Source organism: Myotis myotis, unplaced genomic scaffold, assembly GCF_014108235.1.
Source record: "Myotis myotis isolate mMyoMyo1 unplaced genomic scaffold, mMyoMyo1.p scaffold_m19_p_9, whole genome shotgun sequence".
Lineage (NCBI taxonomy): Eukaryota > Metazoa > Chordata > Mammalia > Chiroptera > Vespertilionidae > Myotis > Myotis myotis.
In genome coordinates this window covers 70,864,876-70,884,184 of record NW_023416401.1, presented here as the reverse complement: position 1 = coordinate 70,884,184, position 19,309 = coordinate 70,864,876, and the positions used below count along the sequence as shown (strand labels likewise).

At 40.2% G+C, this 19,309-nt stretch overlaps 1 protein-coding gene across 1 annotated transcript in view; it reads right to left on the bottom strand.

Annotated features, from left to right (window-relative positions):
• BTBD3 (BTB domain containing 3) overlaps positions 1-12,035 on the bottom strand; it is a 38,619-nt gene extending 26,584 nt beyond the window's left edge. Inside the window, exon 1 of the mRNA XM_036321899.1 lies at positions 11,894-12,035. The gene's annotated coding sequence lies outside the window, so the exon portion shown is untranslated. The remainder of the gene's footprint in view (positions 1-11,893) is intronic.
• Positions 12,036-19,309: the final 7,274 nt, after the last annotated feature.

Here is a 19,309-nt window from a genome sequence, read left to right as displayed (position 1 = left end):
GGGCTAATACCATAGGTCCCACAGAAATACTTGTTGAATAGCATTAAATTAGGTACGAAATCTAATTCACATAAAGAATTTCTACAGTGTTTATGAAAATGTGCTGAACCACCTGGAGGAGGGGTAGATGTAGGCATCAGAAATGACTGTACTTGTGTACTCTTCCTCCACAGCTGCTGCCCAGTCTCCAGCAGATGGGTGCCAGCTCCTAGCACTCACTCTGTCTCCGGAGGCCACAGGAGAGGGTAGAGGGAGGGAGCACTCTGGAGTGGGCGGAAGGCTGTGCAAGAGAAAGGGGTGTATGTAGCTAGCAACAGCTGTTTGGAGCCTAAACCTGCATCTTGAGCAGGAGGTGCTACTGAGTAGCTTCTCACCTTTTTAATGTTGACAATAAGGTTATTTGGGAAGAGATGCCTGTTGTAACCTTAGTTAAGAATTAGGACTGTAGATCATTTCTGAATAAGCCCTTCCAATAACATATCTGAATGTAGTTTGACAATTACAGCCAACTTTTCACTACATTTTCCATGAACAAAAGGTATGAAAATAGGTGCTAGTGAGCTAGTCTATATATATGGATATATATATATATATATATATATATATATATATATATATATATCTATCTATCCCTGGTCTATCCAGACACCTGAAGTATAATAATAGCTGAAGGCCAAAATTAGTCCCTCACGATAAAGCAGGCATATTTGCTGGTGCAGGGTAGGCAAGATAACTACTTACAAAAAACTGGATGAATATAAGAAAGATGTTAATTAAAAAAAAATCTACATACAAAACAAATACTTACACAGGTCCCCAAACCAGGTATAGAACTATAAAAACAAGGTGTGTATTCTAACTGGGCTATCCATTAATAGCCTAAACAGCAGCAGAAATGCAGGTCAGTGCTTTCCATTCAGCTTTGACCAATAGAACTGACTGTAAAGTGTTCAAATAAAATAGGTTGTAACAGTGATATTTGCAAAAGAGTCTTCACCATAACAAAACCCAGATACAATGCTAATCATTTCAAAGGCAAGGCAAACTCTAGTGTAATGCATTCAGAAGAGTGGTGCTGTATGGTAACCATGACTAAAATGTTTATACCTTCTAACTGAATGTAGGAACACTCTTGCTGATTCAGAAGAGTGGTGCTGTATGGTAACCATGACTAAAATGTTTATACCTTCTAACTGAATGTAGGAACACTCTTGCTGATACACAGGGTGGGTCAAAAGTAGGTTTACAGTTGTGAATATGCTAAATAGAGTTTATTCTTGTATTAGTTTTCCATATGAACTATAAATCTACTTTTTCCCCATTCGTGCTATTACTGAAAAATTAAGTAGATTAAAAAAAAAAAAAGGAAACTAGATATGACTTCAGAGGAAAAAAGTGGAAATTTTCATATTTTTGTGCTTTTACATAGCAGCTATTATTGGGTTTATGCATTTATAGAGGTACATCTTTGGTTTACCCTCTATGCTTACATGATCTCTAATAATCATCTTTTTCTTGCACACCAATACCACTTACTTGATCAGTGACTGTAACAGTACAAACTATGCAAACATTTCTTGCTCTATTAAAAGAGAAGGAAAGGAAGTCTGATGTTTTTGAGATATTCTGGGACCTGGACACAAAAGGAAACTCTAGAAACACTGTAAGCAAAACTTTAAAATGATTGCTATAGGGAGACTACAATGTACTCTTGTCTGGGAAATTGAAGGTAAAGAACTGAGAGTCTTAGATTTTGTGGATTTAGTTCCATGTACGGTTAGTTATATGATTCTCTGTGGCTCTAAAATGTTTCAAAATCAACTTAAAAGAACTTACTTCAGACTTTTTAAACAGGGGGCCAGTTCACTGTCCCTCAGACCGTTGGAGGGCCGGACTATAGTTTAAAAAAAAAACTATGAACAAATTCCTATGCACACAGCGGTGGCAAAAACACCCGGCGGGCCGTATAAATGTTTTCAGCGGGCCGCATGTGGCCCACGGGCCTTAGTTTGAGGACCCCTGAGCTAGAACCTCAGAAGAAAAAAAGGATTAAAGAGGACATGAGAGATGAAGAGATGTCCTGAACAGCAAGAAAGTACAAAAGGAGAAAACAAATGGTTACTACATTCCACTTTAACAGATTGGTTAAAGAATAAATATTGTATCAGTACATCACTGATATTTACCAGGGGGCTCAGCCATAAATTTGAAAAGTTCCCAATATGAGGCCACTGCCCACCCTTGATTAAAAACTGAAATCCAAAGAGAACATGTTCTACAATACAATTCATGCCATTCAGACGTGAATCAAGATAACTGGCTAGGCTTTTCTGACAGTTAAGTGACTTTCTCCTATACACTGGCACAGTTTAGCACTTTATAGACAGCATCTTATTCAATCCTCACAACCACTCTATGTATTATTTCCATTATAAATGTTACATGTTCTGGAATTTCTCCCTTGCTGGTGGGATGCTAAATAATCTATGTTGGATCCACAGATGCCAAAGCATTAGACTGCTTTATGAGAAATTCATGGGTCAGAGATGGGGAGAAGAAGGCAGCCTACATTTATTCATTCAAAAATATTTATTGAGCAACTTCTATGTACCAGACACTTGGAACACATTAATGAGCAGACATGGAACTTATAGCCTAGAAGAGGGAGAAAGAGACAACTCACCAGAAACAAACAAATAAGTCATATAGTAATTTAGAAAGTAATAGATGCCGTGGAAAAAGTGGAGTATTCCGAGGACACAAGGCGAAGCTTACAAGTTTTATCAGGACAGACATGGTGACATTTTAGTGCTATTTTAGTGAAGACTGACATGGTGCTATTTTAGTGAAGACTCAAAGGAGGTGAGAGAACTGGCCAAAAAATGTATCAGAGGAGAAGATATATGTTTTTGAAAATATGCAAATTGGAAAACCGAGCACAAAGATAAAACAATGGGAACATGACTGACCTGTTCCAAGATGAGCAAGGAGGTAAGTAAGGATGCCTGGAATGGAGAACATCTGAGAGGGAGGGAAAGAGGTCAGAATTACTGGTAACTGGATAGTATCTGCTCTGTGAACTTTTATGAAAAATCTGACTTTTATTCTTAGTGACATGGAACACCATTGAGGATTTTAAGTGTAATCTGATTTATGTTCTCTTTAAAAAAAAAAAAAAAAAGACACTCTGGTTGTTACACTGATAACAGATTAAAGGGAAGCCAGAAGAGGAGAAAGAAGAAGCCATGGCAGTAATCCAGGCAAGAGGTCCTGGAGACTAGGACAAAGGCACTAGCTAAGAGCAGAGGTGGGAAAAAGGTTGAACTCCTGAATTTATTTGAAGACAAGATTTTGGAAATATTTTGAAGATAAAACAGCAGGATTTGCTGACAGCCTGCATGTAGAGCGGGAGAGAAAAAGAATAATGGAGAGAAAAAGAAAAATCAGGAGAATTTCAAGGTTTTTGACTGAATAAGCTGAAAAAAATGGAGCCAAATTAGAGTAGGTCACAGGGAGAACAGGTTTACAGAGAAAGATCGGAACTTTCCAGGTTCAGTCTTATTAAAACTGAGGCATCTTTTATGTGCGCAAGTGAAGAAGCCAAAAAAGTAGTTAGGTATGTGCGCCTGGAGTTGGGAATACACATCTGGGAGTCTTAAGCAGCAACATACATTTTATGAAAGTCTTACAACTGGGACAACTGTTATGCAAGAACTGAGCCTTGAAGTATTCCCAAATAATAGGTTGGTGAGAAAAAAACAACACAAATTTTAAGAAACTCAGAACTGAAAAGAAACCAGTGGGCCAATGGTATAGGAGGAAAAGCAGGAAAGTTGTGGTATTCTCAAAATTGAATGAAGAAAGCATGTCATAAAGAAGAGGGAATGACCCATTATATCCAATGCTGCTAACAGGTACAGATAGAGAACTGACTGTTGAATTTAGCAACTTGGAGTATTTTCTTTTGAAAAAGCCCTGTGACTGTATCCCAGCATACCTTCACCTCAGAGAACATGATTATGCACTGAATGTGTTATCTTTCAACTTTCTCATGAACTGAATTTGTTTTTCTAAAGACTTATCCAAAAGGAAGGATTTACTCCAGTTTACTATTTGGGACTCAAATCAGCAGGAAATACAGGGATAAACTTCAGATGCTAAGAGCAATTTGCCAATATTCAATTCCTGTCCATTAAAAAATAAAAATACCTCTATGTAAACTGGAAATAAAAGGACAGATTTATTTGGTCCTCATGAGGTGTTATGATAAAACCAAGAGCCAATATTATACCACTGTTTTTCCTATTAAAATAAAGAACAACACAATTTGGTACATTATTGCCATTATTATTTGATTATGTTCCAAAATGCTAACACTAGTGCAGCCAGCCATGAAAACCAAAATAAAAGGTATAATTATTAGGAAGTAGACACAAGTGTCATTATCTGCAGTTGATTATATAACTAGAACCCCAAAAGAATAAACCACAAAGCTCTTAGAATAAGAGCCAGCTATAAAATAGATATACAAAAATCGACAACCATTGACACCAGCAAATAGCCAATATGAAGAATGCATTACAACAACAACAGAGTCATAAATACCTAAGAACCCTAACAGGGAATACTAGAACTTCGAAGGGGAAAAAAAAAAAAAAAGAGGTATCTATACCTCTGCTAGGAGAGACAAGTTGAATAAGCTTTTACGTCCCTTAACAGAAACACTGACTACACTACATGTAAGCGACAGTCCTTGCCAACGAGTAAAAATACAACATAATTGGGCATTTCTTAGTTCTAAGCATTTATCGGCAGTCTTCCAAATGAAATGGTAGGTATATCAATACATCCACTCTCTAAACTCCACTGAAATGGCAGTAAAGAGATCTTTCTAGAAGACAGAGACCCAAGGACTTAAAGAAACACAATCATGGAAGTGGAAAGCAAAGGACAAGTAGCAACTTAGCAGACCTGAAAGAGTGAATGAAACACTATACTGTCTGAGGAAAGCTGAGAAGCACTCCAGATTGCTCAAAAACTGGCGGTGAAAGGGTGGTGAGCTCATAAAAGGTTAGTAAAGGCTGTTTGAGAAGACCTACATCCCTGGATGCCCTGTCCAACTCATCACTGGTGAGCTCTGGCTGACAGTCCCAGGGCCCAGCCAGACTGAACATTGATTCTGGGGAGAGTAGATAAAACAGGTAAATCTTTGAACCATGAGAGCATGGGAACTTTCCCCAAAGTGACTATACAAAGGGACTCCTAACATTCCAGACTGATGCCTCTCTTTCAGTATTCTTAGATTTAAACTTCATGAATATATTCATGATAGCAAGACAATAATCTTAACTAAGGGCAGATGTATGTCATTATGATTTTTTAAAAAGAATAGTGTGATTTGCTCTACCAGGTATTTCTATATATTCTAAATCTACGTTAAAAAGATCTGGCATTGAGCATGTTTTCATGTCTCTTGGCCTTCTGTATGTCCTCTTTCAAAAAGTGTCTATTTAGGTCCTTTGCCCATTTTTTGATTGGATTGTTTATCTTCCTTTTGTTAAGTTGTATGAGTTCCTTATAAATTTTGGAGATGAAACCCTTATCGAAGATAACATTGGAAAGTATGTTCTCCCATGCAGTGGGCTTTCTTGTTGTTTTGTTGATGGTTTCTTTCGCTGTGCAGAAGCTTTTTATTTTGATGTAGTCCCATTTGTTTATTTTCTCCTTGGTTTCCATTGCCCTAGACCAGCCGTGGGCAAACTACGGCCCGCGGGCCGGATCTGGCCCGTTTGAAATGAATAAAACTAAAACAAAAAAAGACCGTACCCTTTTATGTAATGATGTTTACTTTGAATTTATATTAGTTCACACAAACACTCCATCCATGCTTTTGTTCCAGCCCTCCGGTCCAGTTTAAGAACCCATTGTGGCCCTCGAGTCAAAAAGTTTGCCCACCCCTGGTCTAGACAGTGATGGCGAACTATGAAACGCGTGTCAGAGGTGACACGCGAACTCATTTTTTTGGTTGATTTTTCTTTGTTAAATGGCATTTAAATATATAAAATAAATATCAAAAATATAAATCTTTGTTTTACTATGGTTGCAAATATCAAAAAATTTCTATATGTGACACGGCACCAGAGTTAAGTTAGGGTTTTTCAAAATGCTGACACGCCGAGCTCAAAAGGTTCGCCATCACTGCCCTAGGAGATGTATCGGCAAAAATATTGCTACAAGAAATGTCTGCTATTTTGGTGCCTATGGCTTCTTCTAAGATTTTTATGGTTTCCGCTCTTACGTTTATGTCCTTTATCCATTTTGAGTTTATTTTTGTGTATGGTGTAAGTTGGTGGTCTAGTTTCATTTTTTTTGCATGTATTTGTCCAATTTTCCCAACACCATTTATTGAAGAGACTGACTTGACTCCATGTCAATGTCATCCGAGAGAGGCAAATCAAAACAACGAGGTACCATCTCACACCTGTCAGAATGGCTATCATCAACAAATCAACAAACGACTACACGTGTTGGAGAGGATGCAGAGGCTAAGGAACCCTCTTGCACTGCTGGGAATGCAGACTGGTGCAGCTACTGTGGAGAACAGTATGGCGTTTTCTCAAAAAATTAAAAATGGAACTGCCATTTGGCCCAGTGATCCCACTTCTAGGAATATATATCAAGAAATCAGAAACACCAATTAGAAAGGATATATGCACCCCTATGTTCATAGCAGCACAATTCACCATAGCTAAGATCTGGAAACAGCCTAAGTGCCCATCAGCAGATGAATGGATTAGAAAACTTTGGTACATCTACACGATGGAATACTATGCTGCTCTAAAAAGGAAGGAACTCTTACCATTTGCAACAGCATGGATGGAACTGGAGAGCATTATGCTAAGTGAAATAAGCCAGTCAATGGAGGAAAAATACCACCACTCATTCATGGATAATAGAGACCATTATAAACTTTTGAACAATAATAGATACAGAGGCAGAGCTGCCTCAAACAGATTGTCAAACTGCAGCGGGAAGGCCGGGGAGGGTTGGGGGGCAGGAGGTAGGGGGGTAAGAGATCAACTAAAGGACTTGTATGCATGCATATAAGCATAACCAGTGGACATAAGACATTGGGGGATAGGGGAGGCTAGGGGACTGTCTAGGGCGGGGGGATAAAATGGACACATATGTAATACCCTTTGTAATACTTTAAGCAATAAATAAATGAAAAAAAAAAAAAAGATTTGGGAACAGCCTAAGTGCCCATCAGCAGATGAGTGAATTAAAAAACCGTGGTACAGCTACACAATGGAATACTACACTGCTATAAAAAAGAAGGAACCTTTACCATTTGCAACAGCATGGATGAACCTGGAGAGCATTATGCTAAGTGAAATAAGCCAGCGGGAGAAAGATAAATATCACATGATCTCACTCATATGTGGATATAATGATCAACATAAGCTGATGAACAAAAATAAATCCAGAGACAAGGTAGCACTGAACAGACAGTCTAACCTCAGAGAGCAGGCAGAGGAGGGGGATGGAGGGGGAGAAATCAACCGAAGGACTTGTATGCATGCGTATTAGCATAACCAATGGACACAGACATGGGCAGTGGGGGCTTGCCCTTGGGGGTGGGCATGTGCTGGGGGGGGCATGTGCTGGGGTGGGGGGCAGCCGGGGAGAGGTCAATGGGGGAAAAAGGAGACTTATGTAATACTTTAAACAATAAAGAATTTAAATTAAAAACAAACACACAAACAAAAAAAGATCTGGCATTGATTAAGATTAGAAATCAATGCATTGATGCATAAGGCATAAAACAGAATAGACTCCATAGCTAGTTAAGATCTTAAAATATAATTAAGGAAAGACTACTAACCAGTGAGGAAAGGATGGACTGTATGTAACAAAGGGTGCTGATAGAATTGGCTAGCTGGGGAAGGGGAGGGGGGAGGGGTAGAAGGTGGTGTAAGACAAATCATATCAATATACTAATATAGAATTAAATGTAAAAACTAATATATTTCCAAAATTTTGTTTCACTCACTTCACCTCTGGGTTTTCCAAACACAAACGTTCACAAGGAAAAATCATAAAGGACAAGATATAGAGAGCTGACTGTATAAAAATAAAAATATTATGTTGTTTGGAAAACACTATAAAGTAAAAGACAACTTATGACCCGGGGGGAAAGGGGGGTAATCACTTCAAATATGATAAAGGCACAATACTCTTTATATAAAACTACTTAAAATCATTTATAAAAGTCATCAGATAAGAGTAAAATGGGCAAAGTACGTGAATAAACTCTCAAAAGGTAAAACAAAAAACTAATTTCACTATCTACCAAAAAAAAAAGAAGACGACCACATATTTGATAGAAAATTAGGAAAGATTTAACATTGAGATGTGGGCATCACGGGAAGATCATTCTATGCTAAAGGAAATCAGTGTATCTACGCATAAGCAATTTGGCAACATGCCTCAAGCCATAAAAGACTTCACCTCTGCCTGAGGAATTCTTCTCTTTAAATCCAACCCAAACAAGTCAGACACACTGAGACTTTCAGACAAGGGCATTTAGCCCGGCTCTGCCTGCATGTCTATTACTTTCTGAGCCGACCTCCTGTGTCAGACTGTTGAGGACCTTCCTTCATTCCATTGTGGCCACCTTTATCACCTTCATTCTAAGCAATCATAAGGAAATGCAATACATAATTAAGGTCACTGCGATTGGAAGTAGTCGAGCTAGGATTTGCAACCAGTGTTTAATACCATATTCTCAAACTACTAAAAATGGATATATGTCAAACAACAGAAAGCAAGTTAAACTTGGGCATATCCATCATTAAAAATTGTATTTTCAAGTCAGAGTTAAAGGCATAGGAAATCTGTAAGATATTAAGTGAAGGGGCAATATTTAAAAATATGCCTGTGCAGACAAATAAAAAGGGACAGAAGGAAGAACTTCATCTAATGAGCAGTAGGTTTATTTCTGGGTAATGTGATTGTGGTTTTTACTTTCTTAATCTTTTGTGTGTGTGTGTGTGTGTGTGTGTGTGTGTGTGTGTGTGTGTTTTGGGGGGTGGGATATTTCTGGAAAATGTCTACAATACGGATAATTGCTTTTTACTTTAAAATGTTTAAAAGCAAAAGGACACATATGTAATACCCTTTGTAATACTTTAAGCAATAAAATAAAATAAAATAAAATAAAATAAAATGTTTAAAAGCATAGAAACAATAGAAATTTGTAACTGTGCCTGCTTAGAAGGTCTCAATTTTTAAACAAGCAATGAAAACAGGAAAGATCAGGTGAGAGGTAACTATCTTAGCAATTTGGCAATACTGCTGAACTACAGGGTCCAGCAAATAAGAGTATTTTCCATCATTATTCTTTCCTCAGAGTGAAATTGGAAAAATGAGCCTTATATAACTTGCTTGATAGCCGAGTTAACTGAAATTTAACTAGCACATAAAACAAGAGATATTAGCAAGAAACAAACTCTTCAACATCCCATACATGCTCCAAATCACTGGACTACCAAAAGCACTTGGGAATTCACTGACTGAATTGCGATCATTTACACAGTAAAGTTAAAAGGGTTTCAAAAAAACAAAAGAGCCTGACATGAGTGACATATTTTTATGCTATTTTGTTCAGAACAGTTTCTTGCAAGGCAAACTACAATTAGATGACTACCAAATATCTGTTTTGAGCATAAAAGAATTAATATTTTTAAAATGCATCTTTGTTTGGATGTGTGCGCCTTGGGGAAGAAAAGGAGTGGGAGATTTTGTAAACTGTGCCTTTCCTTTGTTACTTTAAAGTGTAACATGACAAGTGGTTTAACTTTTTGTAAAGAATCATGGCAAAGTACTTTCTAGGAACAAAACAAATTAAAGGCTGATATTGACATTTGACTATTTTTTTTTGGCCACAAATTATCAAAGGATTTTTTGCATGGCTGTAGGATTATATTTCACTTTTAAAAATTTCTTAACTGTAAGGTTTTAGGACTTTCGACAAATGATGATACAATTCTTAGGTTTGTGTGCCCCGCAGGAGGACTGGTTTGTGTGTGTCGTTTTGGTTTTGTTTTTCTTATTGTTCCCACTTTATTTTGGAACTTTGTTAAACAAGTTTTCAGAGCAAAGACGGGGGAGGGGGGGGACATGAATATTCAAAGGACAACACAGCCGCCAGCAGCATCACCTCATATGAGAGCATTATTAAATAATGCTGTAATTACTTAGGAGAAAAAAAACACACAAACAAACAAACCTGGAACTGTATCACTCACCCTTACCTGCGCTGAGACCAAGAACTGAAAATGGGGATTCAAAATCTTCAGAAAAGGTAGCCCTACTCAGGCACCCAAAGGCACGGACCCGCCCACTTCCCCTGGAGACCCCGTTGCTAGGAGAACCCCAAATAACCCTTTAAAGCCAGGACAGCCTGGGAGAGGATCCTCCCGGAGGCTGGGGATAGTAAAAAGAGGCGAGTGGGGGGAGGGAGAAGAGAAGGAGGTACAGAGAGGGTTAAAAGAAGAGGAAACCCTTTGGCTTTCGCAGGGGCCAGAGAGCGTGGGTTTGGTAACCCCACAGAAAATTCAAAACAGCAGTCAGAACAAAGTTCTGGACGCCGCCGGAGTCAGGTTGTAGTTCAGCTAAAGTTTGAAACAGTGGAGACGCTCCCCTCCATCCCTAGTGGGAAACAAACCGCCCTTTGTGAGTTTCTGTCCATGGAAAACGAAGCTATCGAGTTTCATCTCACCAACTACGAACTGAACACTTGGTGAAACTAACATCTTGATTTCCTTCTATGAAACCGGCGGTTCCCACACTGTGGCATCCAGGAGTTATCCGGGGATCTTTAAAATACACATCGAGTTTAATTAACGTGGGGCGTGATCTGAGCACGGAGTTTTAAAACTCCCAAGACATTCCCTTGTGGAGCCAGTTTTGGGGACTACTGGATTCCAGGATTTGGCGAGACGGCCGAGACTATTTTTAACAAGAAAAGAAAAAGAAAGCACAATTATCTCCCGTTGTCTTTTCAGGCTAATAATAGAATTCGCTGGCTTTTTCCAAGCACACAGGACAATAGGCTGCTTCATAAACAGGAGTCCCCAGCATGCCCTAACAATACTTTCTTTGAGATACAAAGACCGGACAGTTTCAGTCCTTTCTTCCCAAGAGAGCAAATATCCTTCTTACAAAAACACCAAACTCATTTTTTTTCCTATTTTAACAGCGAAATGGGCCATGAATGCCGCTAAGCGCCTGGTGGGCCAGCTCCAGGACCAGAAAGACACGAAGCCCCAGGATCCCACCAGCATGAGCCTGGGCGCTGCGACGACCGGGACTGGGCGTCGGTCCCTGCAACTCGCTCCATAAAGTTACTGGAGGGAAGTTTGCTCACTTTCCCTCCCGGGCTAGGGTCGCGGCCCCCGCCACCTGCTCGGCGCCCAGGCTACCCGGCCGCGCCCCCTCGCTGGACCGCCGCCACCTCGGGGACGGCGCGCTCCCCGGGAGCCCGGCCGGCCGGAGCCGGGGGCTCGCCTCTCCCCTCCCCGGGGCGCCCGGGCTGCCGCTGGCCCAGCGCCTGGAGCTGGGCGCCGGACCCCCGCTCGGGGCCCGCACTGTCCCGCCGGAAAGCCTTAGGGAAGCAGGCGCACGCGCGCGCGCGGCCGGAGCCTCGAAAGCCCGGGCAGGTCTTCCAGGCGCCCCCGGACCCCCGAGCCCATCGCCGGCCGCAGCCGCGTCCCGACCCAACCGCGCTTGGCCCCTCCGGCCGAGGCCGGGAGCGCGCCCCGAGCCGGGCGGTCCGGCGCCGCGCACGCGCGGAGGTACCCGCCCGCTCGCCGGCGGCGCCCTGACTCACCATTCGCGTTTCTCTTCGCCTCCGGCGCCGCCGCCTGCACTGCTCGCTGCGGGCCGCTCCGGCCCGGTGCCCACTCCTGAGGCCCTGGCCCGGGCACTCGGGAATCTAGCGCCCGGCGGGCTCAGCGGGCACCCGCACGCAGGGCACGCTCCGCGGGGCCGCGCGCGCGCGCTCGAGCGCGGGGTCGGGGCGGAGCCAAGCGGGCGGTGTTCCCAAAGGCGGCTATGGATACAGGGCATGCGCACTGCCTGTCCCTTGGGAGAAGTGGGGGTGCAAAATGGGCTTGGACCCTCAACCAATAAAAAGGATGAAGGTAGAAAGGGCCAGGAGTCTCTCCTCACTAAGAGGCAAGTTTGCCCTTGTCCCACCAACTGAAGTTTCCTAATCTGGTTCATTCATTAATGTGTTGAACATTTATTGAGCATCTACTTTGGCAGGATACAGGGCATCCTCTGATATTGGGGAACCCATTACATTTGGGTTAGGGATTACATTTCCGGAACTGATTCCAGCCCTCCCTTTGCACAGGTAAGGAGAGTGCATAGATAGTAATAACCCCATACCCCAAACTGCAAACCTTAACTACACTCCTGAGCAATTGAGGGACAGGGTATTGCTTCTGGCTGGGGTGAAGAGAAAAACTTATTTGAGAAGCCTGGAAGTATAAGAGCTAGAGACAGAAGATAAGATCACCTGGCAAGGAAGGGGAATACAAAGACATAAGTAGCAAACAATTAAAAATTTAAAAAATATATCAAATAATATGTGAGCTCATGAACCCTGTTGTGAACAAGTTTAACCGTGAGTGTATTGTTCATAGTGAATAGTGCAAATGACAGTTGGAAGAGTAGTTGAAGTTCAACATCATTTTTAATGTTTAATTTCAAAATTTTAGCATTTCTTTAATGGATAATTGAGAAATACTAAAGTTTGGTGGAGAGGGACCTGTGGTAGTCAGAATTTAGGCTTATAAAGACTACAGACCGGAAATGCTCTACCTAGTCCTAGTATATACTCTAGGTAAGAAGTAGTAGGGTTCTAAATTTAAGTAATGGCAGCAGGAATGGAAAGATTTTAGTGATTTTGAAGAACACGAGGATTTCCTAGCTTGATGACAGACTCTATTTCTCAGTCATCATCCTTGATAAATATTTATTAGTGGATAAATTAGACCTCTAAAATATACTGCTACAGTCACTAAATAATTCTTTTAAAATGAATTGGGCCCTGGAAGAACTTATTTCTACTCTATCAATAAACTTAATTTGAGAAGTAGTATACATAGTGAAAGACACATGGACTTTGAAAGACAGAAACCCTTTTCATAAAGTCCATATGCTCCAAAATAAACTGATATTGTGCAATTTACTTAGTATCTCTGGGCCTTACTGTGCTCATCTATTACATAGAATTATAATGTTTACCTTGTTGGTGGTTAATTTTATGTGTCAATTTAGCTGGCCACAGTACTCAGATATTTGGTCAAACATATTCTAGACGTTACTAGGCATGTAGTTTTTTTTTTAAGGTGAGGTTAACATTTAAATCAGTGGACTTTGGGTCAATGAAGGCCCTGATAGAAAAAGACTTACCTAACATGAATAAAAAGGAATTGTGCTGCCCTCGCTGGTTTGGCTCAGTGGATCGAGCATCAGCCTGCTGACCTAAGGGTCCCAGGTTGATTCTGATGAAGGGCACAGACCTTGGTTGCAGGCTCCTCCGCTGCCTAGGCCCTGGTCAGGAAGCATGCAGGAGGCAATCAATCGATGTGTTTCTCTCACATCGATATTTCTTTCTGCCTTTCCCTCTTGCTTCCACTCTCTCTAAAAATCAATGGAAAAATATCCTCAGGTGAAGATTTAAAAAAAAAAAAAAAAAAAAGGAATTGTGCTAACGGACTGCTTTTGGACTTGAACTGCAACTCTTCCCTGGGTCTCCAGCCTACCAGCCCACCCTTCAGATTTTGGACTTGCCAGCCTCCATAATCATGTGAGTCAATTCCTTAAAATAATTGTCTTTTCTCTATGTACAGATGGATGGATGATAGATAGATAGATAGATAGATAGATAGATAGATAGATAGGTAGATGTTAGTTCTGTTTCTCTGGAGAACCCTGACAAATATATCTTGCAAGATCATGAAGATTATATAAATTAATTATCATCTGAACCTGAAAAATTGGGATTATGGTCTTTAACTTGTAAGGTTATGAAAAACTAAATAAAACTGGGTAAAGCATCCAACACATGGTAGGGTCTTAATAAATGGCAGCTACTATTATGTATGAGGCAATACCAAAGGCAAAAACAAGAGGGTGGATATTAGCACTATAAAAGCATTTTCTCAGATTACTAGGTAATAACATTAAATTTAAAAAGTAGTTTTAAGAGATAACAGAAAATTTTTGTCTCAGCTCTGATGTGCTAAAAATGTAATAACATGAATATTTTAATTATTTGGAAATTAAATGGCAAATGAGCCATTAAGTAAATACAGACTCTATCTGTACTCTTAAAACACATCTTTTTATTCACATCTGAACATTTTATTCCAATATAGATGCCAATTCAATTCACTTTACTTGCTACTAGGAAAGAGAAACCTAGGAAAATTTACCTTTGAAATAATTCCCCGTCTCAGAGTAAGTGCATAATATAGCACTCAATCAGTGTGTTTATTTAATTCCTTCTGGGGCATGCCTATGGCTTTTGGGAGCATGTAAAAATGGGGAAAATATTCCATTTAATCTACAAATATTGCCATTTATTATGTCCTAGGCAGCATCCCTGCCCTCAGGGAATTTATCAAATAGCCTAGAATAAAATGAATAACCATAACTATAACTTAAGGCAGAATGTGGCAAGTGCTGGAGGAGGAACATAAATGATTGGGCCAATTGTATCTTGTTCAGGAAGTTGGTGATGGGGGCTCACTCTCCCAATCCTGCCTCTATTATTGCCCCCAGCTTTGCACAGTTTAGTATAGTGCAAAATAGTGGAACAGAGTAGCATTAAAGACATTTTGAGCAAAGTTGGTAAATATCAATGAAAATAACACTCTCACTCCTTGGACTCACTTGCTTTACTGTTTATAAGATACAGGAAGAGAGGGACAGGAGAGGCATTTACAGCCCACTCAGATGTAAATGCTCCTTTGTTCTTTGTTTTCTCTTTATTGTCCTGGCTGGGTTTTTTTGTTTTATTTTGTTTAAAGGAAAATTTAACTTTAGCTTTAGAGAAAAAAAATGAGATAAATTTCCCTGACCTAATTGAGATTTATGTGGAAAGTACATAAAAAGTAACATCAAAATAACAAAAGGGGGGGGGTGGGTTTATAAAAGGACAAGGAATGATTGAGTTGGAAACCATTAACCAGGTGGAGAAAAATGACCATCATGTTTGTCCTGTGCCCGTGTTGCCATGTGGTGACCTTTTACCTTTTGGCTGAGAATGAAATATTCCACTATGGATGAGAGTAAACCAACTCCAGGATTGACAAAAGCAAGTGATTTGGGGAAAATACATAGCATTTTAGTAATCTTTAAATAATCAGGATATTTTATCATGAGAATTTGTGAAGATATTAATTTCAGAAGCTTTGGCACAATGACTGGGAAATAAATTAATCTGAGATGAAAGCAAACTCAATACCAGAAAAGGAAAAATTTTTTATAAAATCAAAAGAAATGGCCTCTAGCTATGGATGTTAATTATCATCTGATGAATAATAATGCTGATAATAGAAGATGTGAAATAAGTTAAAATACATCCTAGGCCAGATTTTTTTTTTAATTACAAACCCTGGAATAATGCCTTGTAAATTTAACCAATGTACTTGCATGAAATGGGTTAAAATCAAACTTACAACATAATTAGCTCTACACTATTCATATGCAGCATTCTTTTCTCCATGATTTTTTAATTAATACTATTCAAGAGAATTCATCCTGAACAGTATCAGATAGAATATTGCCCACTCAGTAAAAAGAATGGCAATGTAAGTGTTTCTTATTATAAGAATATTTTATCATAAAAATGAAAATTTAATAAGATGGTTAGCAGGCACAATATCAGTTATTCTTTACAGGTTTTTACCTCCCTCTCCCCTTTAATTTTTTTTTTTCCCACTGACAAAATGTGATTAATTGACATTTTCAATAAACTGACTTTTGCACAATTTAGTTGTACCTGTAATTTTGAATTCTAAAGAAACTACATCAGTATGACATTTAAAATAGAAAATAGAATATAATCATAAAATTAAATACATACACATTATTCTGCATACGCAATGGCAAAAATAGCGCAACAAAATACCACGTGCGAGCGCGCATGTACAGTGCTGCGATTGAAACTTCGTGGCCCATGCGCAGAAGTCGGTATTTTGTGGAAGAGCCACACTCAAGGGGCCAAAGAGCTGCATGTGGCTCGCGAGCCACAGTTTGCTGACCATGGGTCTAGGGTGGTGTATTGGTCAATAGCAGAGCAGATTTTCTGGACACCTTTGGAAAATCCAATATTGAGTCACTGTTAGCCATGGCACTTATGTAAGTGTGATATGCCCAAGACTGAGGTAATGGAGGAACCCTGAATGCCCAAAACCACAAGGCTGGACACTCAGATAAGAACTTCATCCAGAGCCACCCACTGTGGGCTATGAGAAATCAGAGCTCCAACCATTGGATGCTCAAGTTTAGCTGTACCACAGGTCACTCTCATAGCCCAACAGGACATCAATTCCACAGGACGTGTCCCACCACTGTAGCCACCTGGCTTGAGACTGACGCCTACCCCTCCACTTGTAACCCAGGAGTTGGCGCCCATTGCTGGCTCTACTTGCTCTATCACATAGGCTGTCCCTCTCTGTGTGTAACTTGCATTTAACTCTATTGACTTATTAGAGGTCACCCCTAATAAACCTGGCATTGCGGAAAGACACAAACATGTGTGAGTGGCTTCTTTCAGGGATGGTTCCTTGCTCTTGACATATGGTCTCACCTGGAACAACTCAGCTCTGTTCCTTGTGATCTCTTAACCTCTAGCAAGCTAGCCTAGATTTGTTCTCAAGAGCAGTGGTGGCCTTTCAGAGGTGATATAAAAATATGAAAGCACATATTCAAGATTCCTGAGTGCATGAAGTTGACACAGTTTCATTGGCCAAAGCAAGCCACATGGGCAAGCCTGGAGTCAGTGCAGGAAGCATTACCAAAGGGCATGGATACAGGCATGAGTGCATTCAATCTGCCATGCACCATGTTTTATTTGACTCATCTGCTCATATTCTATTCTTTTTGTTTTCCAGTTGTTTCTACTCTGCCATCTTTTTTTTTTTTTTTTTTTTTTTTTAATCTCTCTCTTGACTATTGCAGTACTCCCCACGGGGCCTAACCCTGCAGTCAGACATCCCCCGGGGGGGGGGGGGGGGGGGTCCTTAGCTCTGCCTCAGAGGCAGAGGAGCCTCCTGCCACTCCTGCCGCTGTGCTAGCCAGCCGTGGGCCCGGCTTCTGGCTGAGCAGTGCTTCCCCTGTGGGAGCACACTGACCACCAGGGGGCAGCTCCTGCATTTAGCGTCTGCCCCCAAATGGTCAGTGTGCATCATAGTGACAGGTTTTTCTGCAGTTCGATCAATTTGCATATTAGGATTTTATTATATAGGATTGAATATCTCTCCCTATTGTAAATGAGATCTCTAAATTTTATTAGAATCCTGTTTTTTAGATTTTTTCTTTGTGGTTTAGTCATTTTATGTTTTTAAACTTCTTTTTAAACTTGATTATATGGATAATAAAAATTTATATAATTTGTGATTGTAAACAGATACAATGAGTTTAAAAGACTATGCTTTGTCTTGGGTTCCAAAAGGTTTTAAATACTATATATTCTGTCAAAATTCTAAATTTGGTTTTTTAAAAAATCAAGTAAATAAGTGTTTATATGCATGCAATATTGATAAACACTTCCTGCTTGTCCATTGTCCATTGAACATTTGTAGTTCACACTTGTGTTTTTCACTACATTCGTTCACAATTGATGGCTCATTTCATCATGTCAAACCATTCCCTGTTGAATTTTGAGGAAAACATAGAAAAATGTTATATATGGAGGATTCTTAAACCCAGACATTTAAAGTAAAAGGCATTGTATTTTATCAATTGAGTATATGACTAATCTATGTGATCAGAGATAAAACAAGTACAATTTCTTCTCTGAGGTTACTTATTTGACATCTGTGGAGGTTCAGAGTCCTATAGAGACATATTTTTTCTTTTTCCCTTTAAACAAGCATTGTAAATTGTTTGTTACTAGATTATAACCTTACAAGAGTAAATTACAGTTCATAGAGCTTTGAACTACCATGCAACACTTTGTGCCTACATGAGTAAATGACAAAAAATAGACTGAAAAACACTACCTACTTATATTATGCTGTTTGCCCTTTTAAAAAGGGTTGTTACTGTGTAACTCCCCAGAAAGCTGGAGAAGGTATTCTTCCTGAGTAAATAACTCAGACCAGCAGAAGGCTTGTGGGTTCTGATTCTCCCAAGGTTAGTTTTGTGGATTTGCAATGTTCTGGAACTTAAAGTGACAGCATAGAGCCTTATCCCACCAGCCCCTCTTGCTTTTCTTCAGAAGCAAACCTGCAAACAGAATCCAAGTATGAGTAGTTTAGTTGGTAGTGACCCGAGGAGGAAACACTGGTGGGGAAGCAGGGAAGTGAAACCATGAAGGGAGGCAGCCGAGTTACCAGAGGGTGCTCAGTCCTGAAGGGGAGCTCCGGGAGCCAGTGCAGAAGGCACAGCTCAGGGATATCCCAATGGAGGGTCCAGGGAGCTGGGATCATTATCCACTCACGCCCATTCATCAAGAGACTAGAGCACTGGGATCATTATCCACCAATTCCTCTCCAGTCTATCAGAGACTGAGGGCTGCTCCCAGGGAAACTTAATTTCCCGAGTCTTGCATTCAGTCCTTGCTTGTGAGCTGAATGTAGTTCTGAGACCACAAAGAGAGTCAAAGAATCTCAACTGCTGGCAATAGGAAGGCAGGCATCTGGCACTAGTAAGTATAAGGGAATATGAGCTGGGCAGCAAAAGTCTATACCAGGTACACAGGGGCACGAAGTAACGTCAGAAAGTCCCTTCTCAGGCAGACCTGAATATTATACTCATTCCCCTTAATGATGGCCACTTTTTACATGTTACAGTCAGATAAGTGATTCCACTAGGGCCATGGAAAATTCAGTGGAAATCTATGTACCCTTACATGGTGCGTTAACTCACAGCATTTATCTGTTTGGGCAGGTTGTCAGAACTTCACAGGACATTAAAGAAAAAATAATTTTCCGAAATAAAATGTCTAAAGAGAGTGATAAACTTATTTTTTGTCTCTTTCAAATATAATTGAAATGCTAATCAG